The sequence below is a fragment of the Lepisosteus oculatus genome, chromosome 11 (genome assembly GCF_040954835.1).
Source record: "Lepisosteus oculatus isolate fLepOcu1 chromosome 11, fLepOcu1.hap2, whole genome shotgun sequence".
Taxonomy (NCBI): domain Eukaryota; kingdom Metazoa; phylum Chordata; class Actinopteri; order Semionotiformes; family Lepisosteidae; genus Lepisosteus; species Lepisosteus oculatus.
Genome location: NC_090706.1, coordinates 20,463,813 through 20,474,670, shown reverse-complemented (window position 1 = coordinate 20,474,670; position 10,858 = coordinate 20,463,813). Strand labels below are relative to the sequence as shown.

General features: G+C 39.0%; 1 pseudogene; it reads right to left on the bottom strand.

Annotated features, from left to right (window-relative positions):
- Positions 1–6,724: 6,724 nt before the first annotated feature.
- LOC102686880 (zinc-binding protein A33-like) overlaps positions 6,725–10,858 on the bottom strand; it is a 36,021-nt pseudogene continuing 31,887 nt past the window's right edge.

Genomic DNA, 10,858 nt, shown 5'->3' with positions numbered 1-10,858 from the left:
TCCTCACATCTGAAGAAGGCTCCACGGCCAAAACATTGTTTTCTTTCTTCTCTTTTCAGCATGGAATAAACCTATTACTTGTTCCTTTGCAGCCTACGCATGCTGACGCAGCTACCCACCTGAACTACTTCAACCCATTTAATATTGTCTTACAGAATATGCAACATTTTTTAGAACAATCAAATCATATTAAACACATTTGGGAAAGTAGGAAAATGTATTTAATATTGTAATAAAGGGTTAAAGTAATCCAATAAATATATTTTACTCATGGCTCTAGAAGAAGGTTTGATTGTCTTGTCTAACTTTCTTCCAAGAGTTTGCATGGAGAAGAAACAACTGAACAGATCTTACAGGAGGAATCCTTTCTCTTTTTGTACACAAAGAAGCACACTAGCTGTATGTAGTGCTTTAAATAAGATGGGTGGATCCCTCCAGCATTCATTTATTTAGAGAATAAGCCACCACTGTGACAGAAACTTCCACACACTGGCATTAAGACAATCTTGATATTTCCATGTCACATGACTAAATACTTGTTGAGAGTACTATGCAGCTTTCTCACAAATCCAGTATTGTTTTGTACTGCAAGTATCATCGTTCAGTTTAGAAGCTGTTATCTCCCCACAGTCTTGATTTCCTCGTAGGTCATTCGGTTGTTTGGGATTCCAAAAGCTAAGCAAGAAGAGACAATAAATGTGTTTTTAATACAATTATATTTCTCCATTGTGCACAAAACCCAATTTTTCTTCATGGATATTAATGAGAATTTCTAACTTTTAACCATTTAATTTATGCACGTGGTTGTTTTAATGTAACATGGGAACATCCATTGTGGATCCCGTGCAAACAATGATATTACTTCCTAGTTATATGCTTGTCCTTGTGTCACTCTGGTATGATGGAATAATCATTCTCCTCAATACTCTAACAACATAGATAAGGGGCTCCAAACCCTGGAAGATCACACACCTGCTTATTTTTTCAAGCTCTTAGATACACAATTAAATCCTTAATTGTCATAATAATAGGATTAATTTGGACACTGCCTTTTAACTACTACATTTTCATAAGTAAAGGCCCTGCCTTTATATTTTAATGACCTAAAAAAAAGCTAGCGATAAACTACAAATACAAAACTTAATGGGAATAATTGCTGTACCTCTGGTTCACTAACCTCCCATCCAACCACTTCCATGCTTTTGCTTTCCCAAGAACGATTAACCCAATCCAGTGATGTGCTGAAACTTTGTCACGTAAATAAATTTGTAAACATAAATATTTCTGTGTTACATCCTGTCTCTGCTTGAAATACAAAGCTACATTATTGTCTTAATAGCTCTCCCTACAGTACATTTAAGGCATTGATGAGTTGAACTAATAGCAAAGTTATTTAACGGGTAAAACTTTTTCATGGTGAGATCCATAATCAATATACAATTAAAATAAATTTCTGTCGAGTAAATACTGTGTTTGCATTGAACATGGTTTGAGAAGTTGTCAGGAGCTCAGCACCACAAGAGGAACATAGACATTTTTTTCAAAAAAGGTGAAAAATCCAAGATGGTTTTATTCAGTTTTATTAACACTTACCATGTTCGAAGTACTATTATAGCAAAAGCTGTACTTTGCTTTTACCACGTCTTACCTTTGCAGTAAATAGTTAATATTGGAAGTTACGACCCCATGTGTCTAGGGGTAAAGGGGTGTAACATTTAGGATAATTCTTTTGGAAGCAGGGGGGTTTTGGTGAGGGACTAGGAAGCGTGATAACAAGGGTAAGGAACTAGAGTGGTGCCAAAGGCTGTCTAGGAGAGTTAGGGAAAGCTAACCTAACAAAAGAAAACCCGAAACACACGGTCTTCGGCGTCTTCAACACCCTAGCTAACCTACACTGACTACCCAAAACCATACAAGACAAACAGCACTCACCCGTACTAAACTAGTGTACTAATACAAAATCAACTAAGTGTGTAAAGTGTAACCAACAACCTACCTAAACTAAACTGATATACAAAAGCTCACACAAAAACACAAGTGAACCAGGAATACAAATAAGGGAAAACAAGAGTAATCAACAGGAGCAGGGTACAAAAGAACACAAAAGTTGAACATGTAACATTGGGGTAAGGTAATGGCAAAACAGGGATGAACACACAAACAAACAAAAGTACAAAGAAACTAACGTAAAACCAACAAAACAACAAAGCCAAAGCTATACAAAAATACACACACACGAAGCAAAACAAACCAACAAACGAAGCCGAAGCAATAACCAGAAGTGAAGCAAAGCGAAGCGATAACCAAAACCAAACGGGACCAAAGTCAAACAAAAGGCCTCTCCTTGCTGAAAACCTCCATGTTATATGCTGAATAAGATGTGTTCTGATTGGCTGAGAACTAATTGATGATGACATCATATTGAAACAGTGGTGTGATGGTTGGCCAATGGGGAAGGGAGAACAATCAAGGGTCAGCAGTATGGACATAACAGAAAAAACACACACAGAACACACACTGTGACGTACAGTGCCTTGCGAAAGTATTCGGCCCCCTTGAACTTTTCAACCTTTTGCCACATTTCAGGCTTCAAACATAAAGATATAATTTTTTTATTTTATGTGAAGAATCACCAACAAGTGGGACACAATTGTGAAGTGGAACGAAATCTATTGGATTTTTGAAACTTTTTTAACTAATAAAAAAATGAAAAGTGGGGCGTGCAAAATAATTCGACCCCCTTGCGTTAATACTTTGTAGAGCCACCTTTTGCTGCGATTACAGCTGCAAGTCGCTTGGGGTATGTCTCTATCAGTTTTGCACATCGAGAGACTGAAATTCTTGCCCATTCTTCCTTGCAAAACAGCTCGAGCTCAGTGAGGTTGGATGGAGAGCGTTTGTGAACAGCAGTTTTCAGCTCTTTCCACAGATTCTCGATTGGATTCAGGTCTGGACTTTGACTTGGCCATTCAAACACCTGGATACGTTTATTTGTGAACCATTCCTTTGTAGATTTTGCTGTATGTTTGGGATCATTGTCTTGTTGGAAGATAAATCTCCGTCCCAGTTTCAGGTCTTTTGCAGACTCCAACAGGTTTTCATCCAGAATGGTCCTGTATTTGGCTGCATCCATCTTCCCCTCAATTTTAACCATCTTCCCTGTCCCTGCTGAAGAAAAGCAGGCCCAAACCATGATGCTGCCACCACCATGTTTGACAGTGGGGATGGTGTGTTGAGGGTGATGAGCTGTGTTGCTTTTACGCCAAACATATCGTTTTGCATTGTGGCCAAAAAGTTCGATTTTGGTTTCATCTGACCAGAGCACCTTCTTCCACATGTTTGGGGTGTCTCCCAGGTGGCTTGTGGCAAACTTTAGACGAGACTTTTTATGGATATCTTTGAGAAATGGCTTTCTTCTTGCCACTCTTCCATAAAGGCAGATTTGTGCAGTGTAAGACTGATTGTTGTCCTATGGACAGACTCTCCCACCTCAGCTGTAGTTCTCTGCAGTTCATCCAGAGTGATCATGGGCCTCTTGGCTGCATCTCTGATCAGTCTTCTCCTTGTCTGAGCTGAAAGTTTAGAGGGACGGCCAGGTCTTGGTAGATTTGCAGTGGTCTGATACTCCTTCCATTTCAAGATGATCGCTTGCACAGTGCTCCTTGGGATGTTTGAAGCTTGGGAAATCTTTTTGTATCCAAATCCGGCTTTAAACTTCTCCACAACAGTATTACGGACCTGCCTGGTGTGTTCCTTGGTCTTCATGATGCTCTCTGCGCTTTCAACAGAACCTTGAGACTATCACAGAGCAGTTGCATTTATACAGAGACTTGATTACACACAGGTGGATTCTATTTATCACCATCAGTCATTTAGGACAACATTGGATCATTCAGAGATCCTCGCTGAACTTCTGGAGTGAGTTTGCTGCACTGAAAGTAAAGGGGCCGAATAATTTTGCACGCCCCACTTTTCATTTTTTTATTAGTTAAAAAAGTTTCAAAAATCCAATAGATTTCGTTCCACTTCACAATTGTGTCCCACTTGTTGCTGATTCTTCACATAAAATAAAAAAAATTATATCTTTATGTTTGAAGCCTGAAATGTGGCAAAAGGTTTAAAAGTTCAAGGGGGCCGAATACTTTCGCAAGGCACTGTATCATAGGCATTTTCTCAATTAAAATAAACAAGAAAATAATTTTTCATCATAGACCTAAGTGCAACATATACATAGTTCTAATGGTAGTGACGAAGGGCCAGTGTTCACTCTTGTCACATGACCTCTTGAGGGCTAAATGAAATCTCTTATTTGGCAACCTGTTGTATTTCTCATCCTAGAACAAGAAGTAATTTTCTTTGTACTTCTGGATGGTTTATATTGTTGTAAATAAGGTAAATTATTGTTACTTTTCTTATTGTTACTGTTCTTAGTTCTCAGTTTCTCTCTCCCCAATGTTCACGTACATAACTTATGATCTACAAACACTTTTAGACATCAGAACAAGATCCGCAAGACTATCACTTAGTCGGAACGATCTGGACTGCATCAGTTCCCACAGACTTCTCCGACAAGGCCTGGAAACCACGGTATCACCTGAACAAGGTCACCAAGCCAGGAAGCGTTGCAAGCAATGTGAACGATAATGGAAACATGGTAAGCAGGCTGGGGTAGAAATTAGACTAAAGACCAAACTTAACAAACATCCTTTACCAACCATTTGTCACGCCCTCTGCAGCCAGAGGGCGCTCCTTCTCTGTCCTGTCCCTAGTTTCCGGTCTGCTGTCCTTCCTGTCCCTCTCTTTCCCTTGGGCTATATATTTCCGGGTCTTGCACTCTGTCCTCGCTCAGCATTGAGGTTCGGATGTCCTGAGACCCGCCTAGCACCAGGGCGCCCCACGTCCGCTCCCTGAGGGCATAGGTTTCTATACGGCATTCCTGAACTCTTTGCACTATGAGCCTGCCTTTTTCCCGTCTCGCCGCTACGCATATGGGTCTTTTTCCGCTCTCCTGCTCCCCACGGTTAGTCCCTTTGGACGTCCGTGACACCATTTTACTCGCCAATGTATGTTTTCTAGACAACAAACTTGGTGAACTGAGACTCTTTTTTATTTTCACCGATTGTTCATAGCGATGTCATTCATAGCGATGTCACTTTTTGATCCTTCTATGTCGGCTCTTCCTATCATTGTGAAGCAAAATTCACCAAGCGTTGAATTGTTTCCCACTAATAAGGAATGTGAGCTGGGATTAGACCATCATGAGACAGGTTTGTTAAACCCTACTGATGATGTGTTGTTGCAATAGTTATCCTGCTCACAGTTAATGGCTAACAGACAGTATTACGTATTTGGATATACACCTAGAGGGGTTCTCTGTCGTCCGTATGGACAGGACTACAGAGTCTGGTAAAACCAGAGGTGGAGGAGTATGCATTTTTATCAACAATGCGTGGTGCAACAGTGATCTACCATCACGAAACACTGCTCACCCGATCTAATGATCAAATGTTGTCCTTTCTATCTGCCAAGGGAATTTACAAGTGTCATTATCACCGCCGTCTACATCCCCCTGATCCTAATGGCAAAGAAGTTCTAGAGGTACTATGCACCGCAATAAACAAACAGGAATCTGCACATCCCGACGCATCCTTTATCGTCGGAGGTGACTTTAATCATACAAATCTCAACTCCGTTTTCCCAAAATACCATCAGCATGTCTCCTCCCCAACGAAAGGAGAAAACACTCTGGACCATGTTTACACTAAGATTCAGAATGTTTACAAGGCAGTACCCCTCCCCCACTTTGGAAACACACACCACATGACTCTGTTTCTCCTCCTGGAATACAGACAGTTTCACAGGCTAGTGAAACCAGTGGTCAGAACGGTGAAAGTGCGGCCTGAAGGAGTTGAATCAGTACTGACTGGGATGTGTTTAAAGAGGCAGTCACACAGGGATCACACACTGACATACAAGAATATGCATCATCAGTCACTAACTACATCAGGAAATGTGCTGCTGATGTGACACTCACAAAAGAAATAAGAACCTTTCCTAATCAGAAACCATGGATGAACAGTGAGGTTCACATTCTAATCAAAGCAAGGGATGCAGTGTTTAAATAGGGCAATAAATCAGAACTAAAGTCAGCCAGGATCAATCTAAAGAATGGTATTAAACATGCAAAAAACACACTCAAACAGGAATTAGAGGAACACTTCAGCACTAATGACCCATGGTGCATGTGGTAACGTATACAGACCCTCACACAGACTACAAAAGGAAGAACATCTGTGCATCTGCCCATGATGCCTCCCTGCCTAACATGCTCAACAACTTTTATGCTCAGTTTGCCAGCACCACAGAACCAGTCAACAGAGCTGCACCCTCCGTAGCTGACCAGGTGCTCTCACTGTCTACAGACGAGGTGAGGAGATCCCTGCTAAAAGTGAACACACACAAGGCTGCAGGACCTGACGGCATACCCAGTCACGCCCTCAGAGCCTGCGCCAATCAAGTGACAGGTGTATTCACAGACATTTTCAACATGTCCCTGGTCCAAGCTGTAGTCCCCACCTGCCTCAAGACATCCCAATACCGAAGAAAACCAAAGTGATGTGCCTTAATGACTACTGACTGGTGGCAGTAACCCCTGTTATCATGAAGTATTTCGAGAGGCTGGTCATGGGGCAAATCCAGACACACTGAACCCATACCAGTTCGCCTACTGGCCCAACAGATCCACAGATGACGCAATCTCCATTGCCATACACACTGTCCTGTCCCATGAGGATAAAAAGAACACTTACACAAGACTACTATTCATCGACTTTAGCTCAGCTTTTAACACCATCATTCCAAAGAAACTAGTCAAGAAACTCAGTGCACTGGGTCTCAACACCACACTCTGCAACTGGATTTGGGACTTTCTGACAGGCAGACCTCATGCTGTCAGGCTTGGAAACCACACCTCCAGCACACTAACTCTGAACACTTGGGTGCCCCAGTGGTGTCTGCTTAGTCCATTACTCTACTCCCTCTACACCCACGACTGTAAGGCCAAACACAACACCAACCCCATCATGGGCAGAGGCACTGAAAAGGAACTGTAAGAAATGAAAGCACTTTGAGTTTCTCTTTCTCGGGTGCAGGCAAGTTGTCTTTCCAAATTCCTTCCAGTACAATAATGACTGAATTGAGCCTTGACTGCATAATTTACAACACTAGTACTGGTAGAGCAGAGCACTTCAATTTTTAACGTTAAGGGCTTTTTAGTAGTTTAAACCATGACAGCTTCACCCACTTCCAAATCCAAATATAACTGTCCAAGATGATAACCTAGGGCAAGAGTCTTCAACTAGAGACTAGGAGGGCCCTAGTGATTTCTGGTTTTCATTCCAGCTATATGGGAATATCTGAGTTAAATCAATCAATTTTCTTAAACAGAAGCAGTAAACCGGTTTTAAAGGTCTTTGCTAACTGTTCATTTGAGACAGGGGTTTCCTTTCCTGGTCCTGGAGGGCCAGTATGTACAGGCTAATATTCTAGCTCAGTTTGGATATTCATGTTAAATCTCTGCAGGATGTGGGTCCCTGATCTAGGGTTTATTTTCTACACAGATTCAGGTCTGCTTATTGACCATTTTTGTTCATATGAGATGTCTGAGTTCTTACCATCTCTTCTTCGGACTTAATCACAGCAAGATGAAAGCCCTTCTGGCTGCAGAATTCTTTAGCACCATTCCAGTTTTTCTGGTCTTCAGAAAAGTAGTAACACTTCCCCTTGAATCGGCTCCATCGGCAGACATTTCCTAAATGTAAAAGCTATATGCTGTCCTTACTTAATCTTAAATATTTCTGTTTTAGAAAGTCATATTTCAATATGGCAGATGGGATATAACAAGGCTCTAGTTTTATAATGATTTGAAATCATAGCCACTGGAGAACATATAGTATATATACTGTATGTAACACCTAAAATTTATAATTATGCTGTATGTGGCACTAGGCATTAGGTCTGAACCACTTTCACAGGCAGTCCCTTCCAAACATTTTATTCTCAGATCCCAAACTAACACCAGCCCACTTTGCCAACAAACTGGTCCATGAGTTTCAAGTCATAAGAGAATTTTCCAAAGCTTTGTTATTTCTCTCTAAATGAAGAGATGGACCAGCCTGCATTCTCTTAAACATTTCAAAAAACTAAGCAAAACTTGTCAAAACCACTAATTGGTCATTCAGTGGCATATTACAATATATCTATAACTGAATGTAACTCAATTCTTAAAACTCTGTATAATCTACTCAGCCATGGACACTGACCTGTTTTCTGTGGTTTGAACAATCTGAAAATCTGAAACAATGAACAAAGAAATCATCAAAAGAAAAGAAAGAATTATCAAAAGTGACACTCTGGCCACATTCCATTGTATAATGGTATACAGTGCAAATTTAATTTAATGCAAAGTTAAAGAATTTTAGATAACTTAAGAATCATGGTTATCTGTTATAAAGAACAGCACAACACATTCCAACATATATATATATATTAGTTTAAATTGTACACCAAAGCACAATACAGGGGAAAAACCTCTTTAATAGGGCTGATGATACCTGCTTGAGTACTGTACATTAGCAACTAGAGTCAATGTGAATAATGATGTTATCATTAATCATCAATGATGCATCCATTATTGGATAGCTATTTTATATCCGTGAGGGTCGCAGAAACCAGAAGTCAATCCTCTTGATGAAAATGTAACTATTAATAATTGAGCTGGATTAATATATACTGTATATAAAAAATGTATAAAAAAACCTTAAATGCTAAAAAAGTAGTTATGAGTTGGTCTTAAGAATTTGGGCCGGTAGTTACAAACTCATACCCCCTGAAAGTGTAGAAAATGTTTTTTTACAGAAACGGTTTACAACATTGGCAAGCAATGGCCTTTTCCACATCTTTTTAAAATTGGATACGCTGGTTAGGAAAACTCATAACTTTCATGCCTGATGTCAAGGTACCTGAACTAGGTCCAGCTCAGCTCATTTTGTTTCTCATTTATTTCTTTATAATAAAGATTCAAGAGATTGACAAGTGTTCTTCATTTCAGAAACCATGGCAGAAACAGGCCAGTGCTATGTATCATAGGATTGGTCTATTCTGTGTGCTGTTCTCTAATAACTAGATAAACTGTTGAAACATGTAAAGCACAATGCCTACCTGCTTTGAGCGTTGACTCTATTGTGTCCAGTCTGGAGAAAATGTGAGAAACTTAAAAATAAATAATAATAATTAAAAAACAGTAAGAGCAACAAACAAGAATTCTGATAGTTGTGTAAGGGTTCGGTTTCCCATGGCTAAGGAGAAGCTGAAGAAGACTGAAGACTAGAGAATGAATAAATAATAATTGTCATTATTAACATTTATCTTGTTAAAGGAAGATTTTTGAATTGACAAATCAGTTAATACTACTATTCTTACATACAAATGTTGAGAACAAATCTGTATACAGTGTATATGACCATGTTAATTGCAGTCAAAATGAATTTAAACTAATAAAACTTTTCTGATGACCTGAAATACTAAGAGAATAAATACATTTAGCTTAAGGATCTGTGTACAGTATATTTTATTTTCCTGTGAAATTTTGGCCAGATCACCTGTAATTGCATGGGTGAGTGTAGGAAAGCTTGATGCAATGCTACAAGACAATGTGTTAATAGCTGATGAGTTGAAAAACATTCAAAACAACTCATTTGTCTACTTACGCTGCATGCATGCCAGAAAGATGACAAGAGCAAAGATGAGGAACCCAGTTGGCAGTAGAGTGTATAGGACCTTAAGACGTTTATTCTTTCTGTTAAAACGATCTGTACAACAACCAAGAAGATTGACTCCAGAGTGACAGAGAAAAACAATTTCCTTCTATAATATGACATTTAAACACACAGCAATCTCTTTATGTGAACAGCATTTTGCACAAAAATATATACGAAGTACTAGTATCTGCTAGAACTTCGTTCCAGGCCAGTGCTGTATTTAATTTGCAAAGCTTAAATATTTCATGTGATTACTGTGTAGGTTTATTCTCCTATTAATGGTGTTATGGTTTTCTAAGTTTATTTTTGATTATGCTTTTAAGCCTCAAAATTGCTTTGTGAAGACCATCTGTTAAGTTAAAATTAATTGTTAATTCATTTTAAAATTAATTCGTTAAGTGTACTTCAAGGTTATATTGTTATTATTTTCTTAGCAGACTCCCTTATTCAGGATGACAACTTCATCTTGACTTAAGCAAATTGCTGTGCCTTATTTAAAAATTGGAAGATAGGATACACAGATGCAATTGGTTTCTCTCCCCAGACATGGTTAACTTGTGGATCCTGGATAATTAAAAAAGAACTTCATAATTTATCTTCATAAATTCTCTGCTCGCAGTATAAGGTCTCTTCTTTAGTTCCATCTGTTTTCTGTACTAAGCAACAATACAACCACCATCTCTAATGCCTTTAGAAATAATGCCTTTTGCTGGATTTTCCTTCATTTATTAAATGTCTTTCTTCTCATTGATAAACTCCCAAAATTGAAACCTTACTTATAAAATGTAGTGACATTGGCATTGTTTTCGTAAAACCTTGGTAAACACACATAAAAGTATTTCTCTTAAGAAAGCCTTAACTGGCTGGGAAATAGGCTCCTTCTCATTGTTTCCTCTTTTCTCTGAATTAACATTACTTTTTTGTTTTTCTGTTTGAAGCTTCTCATAAATATGATCATTGTTGTCATCAGCATCTTGATCTGTAGGTGCATATGATAAGAAAACAAGCCTTGTTTATTACTGTACCCACACATCTGAAAG